Source organism: Hippocampus comes, unplaced genomic scaffold (genome assembly GCF_001891065.2).
Source record: "Hippocampus comes isolate QL1 unplaced genomic scaffold, H_comes_QL1_v1.1 scaffold129, whole genome shotgun sequence".
In the NCBI taxonomy this organism is placed as follows: Eukaryota; Metazoa; Chordata; class Actinopteri; order Syngnathiformes; family Syngnathidae; genus Hippocampus; species Hippocampus comes.
In genome coordinates, this window is record NW_017805992.1 from 848,727 (window position 1) to 852,516 (window position 3,790).

At 41.3% G+C, this 3,790-nt stretch overlaps 1 protein-coding gene across 3 annotated transcripts in view; it reads left to right on the plus strand.

Annotated features, from left to right (window-relative positions):
- fgf24 (fibroblast growth factor 24) overlaps nt 1–3,790 on the plus strand; it is a 21,462-nt gene that overhangs the window by 13,763 nt on the left and 3,909 nt on the right. The gene's annotated exons all lie outside the window — the stretch shown is intronic.

Here is a 3,790-nt window from a genome sequence, read left to right on the forward strand (position 1 = left end):
TATAGAGATAGATAGATATATTGTATGTATGTATAGCGGCCTGGTGGTCCAGGCACACACACACACACACACACAGAGCTACCGGCTTCAGCTCCGGCCTTCCTGGGTGGAGTTTCCATGTTCCCCCCGTGCTTGCGTGGGTTTTCTCCGGGTACTCCGGTTTCCTCCCACATTCCAAAAACATGCATGGCAGGCTGAAATCTGAGCAGTTTGGTAAAATAGATGAGCCAAATACCAAACAAACATGCCATACCTAGCCTTGCTAGCTAGCTAAGAAAACCAGCATGTTAGAATAGAAAAGCCAAATAGCTTGCGAATACATAGCGAGCTATAACACGTCAATATATTTCAGAAACTCCCTTAGTGAACCTGACAAACTAACCAGGTAGCCAAGAACTGAGTAAACTGGTCTGCTAAAGTAGATGATCATCACCCACAGTACAGGAGTGGGACGGTATTACTTAGCCAGGTAGGAATGAGGTTGAACGTCACCTCGCAAATATGGTTCCTTGCACACTTAAATTGTTAGCAGCTCCCAACAGCTGACTCTGGGAAATTGCCGCATTCAAAAATGTTTCCTCGCTGTTCGTTGGAGGTTGAGCAGAAGCAGATCCTGTTTTTTTTTTCTCCCTGCGAGAAAGCCTTGCCAGTTGCACGTCCCCCTCCCGCTCTCTCGTCTAACCGTTCAGCTGCAGTGCCTGGCACCTGCCAACTCCCCTTCGGTCGCCAAGAAGACATATGCTGCGCTGCTCTTATTGCAAATTAGCCTTTTTGTTATTTTTAGGAAGCCCTGCTCCGTCACCCAGGTCGCAGTGTGAAGCTTTTAAAGAGATAAAATCCACAATCTAGAACTTTATGCTCCATTTTTTGGATGGCAGGGGTCAAACGATGTCGTGGCCCGGCATCACGTCTCTCATACGGCTACGTGCGCTCACATTTATCAATATGTTCAGTCTTTTGCTAAGATGGTTGTCTTCGTGGAATCATGTTGGAGCAAGCGGCCAATTGTAGGCAAACAACAATTCTTTTAGAATTTGGACTTCTTTGTTTTAGAACAGTTCCTTTGCAGTTTTGCTTGTCTTAAAAATTACATAAAAATATACTACAAGGTGGTTGATTTACAAATATTGATGAATTACATTGCCTTGATACAAAAATGTATACATCATACAGAGGTGTTGTATTCCACAGTCTCCACTTTGCTGCCGCAGCCTATTTTCTTGCTGCTCTTGTTTTTTTCTCTTTACCATAAGGTCAACACAGGAGATCCTCATCCTCTTCCTACATTGCTATTGTTTGCTAGCAAGTCTGAGTCTCCACTGGGCTGGAGTGAGTTTTTTCTTTTTCTCTTTTTTTTCGGGGTGGGGGCTGACCTCATTCTCCTATTGGAAAAAAAAATTGTCTCCTGACCAAGGACAAAATACAGCAGGCTCTCGTTCTTCTCCATTGTCATCGTTTGTTCGTAGATCTCAGTCACAACTTGGTTGAAGTGCCACTTTTGTTTTTTTACTGCCCTTAGTCTCCGTTTGGATAAAAATCAGTCTCCTCACCGAGATGAAAAGAGAACAGACCCTCATACTTCTCCATTGTCATTGTTTGTGTGGATCATTTTCAGCTTGTTTGTTTTCAGCTCCATTTTTTTTACTGCCCTTAGTCTTATTCTGAGTAACATTTGCCTTCTTACTGAGGCGTAAATACAGGAGACTTTTGTCAAATAATAGTGGGTCTGGTTCTCCACTTGGCTGGAGCGATGTTTTCTTCTTGCCCTTAGTCTCTTGCCGGATAAAGCTTATCTGCTTGCTGAGAAGTTACTGCAGCATAGCCTCATTCGCCTTCATTATTGCAATTTGTGAAGCATGTCTTGTTCGCCACTTGCCTGCAGTGATCCATTTTCTTACTGCCTTTTGGCTCCTCTCGGATCAAATGTGTCTTCTTACCAAGAAAGAAATACACAAGACTCTCATTCTGCTTCATCATTGTTAGCTTGACTCATTTTCCACTTGGCTGCAGCGCCCCATTTTCTTCCCACCCTTTGTCTCCTTTCAGATGAAATTTGTCCCCTCACCAAGAAGTAAATACAGGAGACCCTTGATCTCTTCCATTGCTGTTGCTGTTAGTGTGTCTCATTCTCTACTTGGGTGCTTGTGTCCCCTTTTCTTTTCTTCTATTGGAAATAAATTTGCCTCTTTACTGAGAAGCAGCGACAGGAGACCCTCGTTGCCCCCTTTTATATATTTCAGATGGCGGTTCAAGATTGTTTTTTTTTTTCTTTTTTGTGACATGCTGTCAATAAAAGCACCCCGTGCCCTCCTTTTGTCAACTGAATGCCACTTGCTACGACGGCATTGATTTGCCGCCAGATTATGCAAAATTAGCGCAGCTCAGTGGATGGCGATTCTAGAGGATCCCGTTAAATTTGGTCAAAGCTTCCCTTAATGTCTTCTTTGTTTCTGTAAACACACAGACAGAGAGAGAGGGGCGTTTGGGATAAAATTAAATGCCTATTAGAACACCAATGATCATTGATTATTTGTTATTCTCTTATTAGTTATTCGGCTGTGAGTAATTTTTGGGTCCAGGGAGAAATTTTTCCAACGACCTGCCTCTTAATCCAAACACCAATTTATCATAACCAAAATGTCCCTTTAATGTCACAGGAATCCAAAAGTAGCATATTTTGCATGAAAAAATAGTAATATTACAGGAAACAAATTCATATAATTTTGAGGGAAAAAAACGTCATTGTTATGAGAATAAATATGCATTTTCTCTGGAAATAAAAATGGACTTTGCCAGGGGAAAAAAGTCAGATTCTTAGGAGAATCAATAAAAAATAAATAAAATCATATTTTCAGATGTGAATTTTAAATAAATAAAATCCACACACACACACACACACACACACACACATTTTAGTCATGCAGGTATGCCCAATTTATAATACAGGCACATCACCATCATATCAAAGCTTTTAACTGGCCAAAAGCAAAGGTATGTCGTAGTAATTGGTGTTGAGGTACACTCATTAATCGACAACTCATCAATCATCAAAAATTATTTTTGAGAATTGATTCTTTGTGTGGAGACCTTGTCTAATTTACGATTGCCCACATCCTTGGAATTCCAACCTCTCAACAGTAGATATTCTCAGAAATGAAAAAGGACAGATTTTTTTGCGGTGCGTTGAATCAAAATAAAATGCTTGAAAACAACGATCAACATTTGCATACCCAAACAGCAACTGAATTATTATTCATTGATCTTAATGCATTTGATCTGTTGATACTGTCAATTTGAAACAATGGCCTGTTTTTTTCACAACAGATGAAAATTATTGATTCATCAATCATTAGGAAAAATTGGATGAATCAATTAATCGATTATTGAAATATAAATGGTAGTTGCAGCCTTAGCTTACTATATTTGTTTCATTGGTGCATACCTGTCTGCACCTGTTTATGAATGTTTTGATTATTTGCAGACCCCCGAGCTTGGGCTCGCAAATCCCATCTTGAGAAGCACTAAAAGAATCTTGACGGCATCAAAACCCAGCAATCCAAACTTCCAGCAGCTTAAGGCTCATTTCTTCCTCCCGCTTGTCCCCGTGTAGTCTAAGGCTAGCAGTGGAGTGAAGGGAGGGGGGTGCCCATCCCCGTCCCTGGGGCCTATTCTGTCCTGAATGGCCGCCCTGTGTGTTAAACAAATGGATCATCTTAACTTTTTGATTGAGTGAGCACAGACTAAAGGCAGACTTGAAACCTAATCTGGCGGGGGAAGGCGGGGTGGTGGG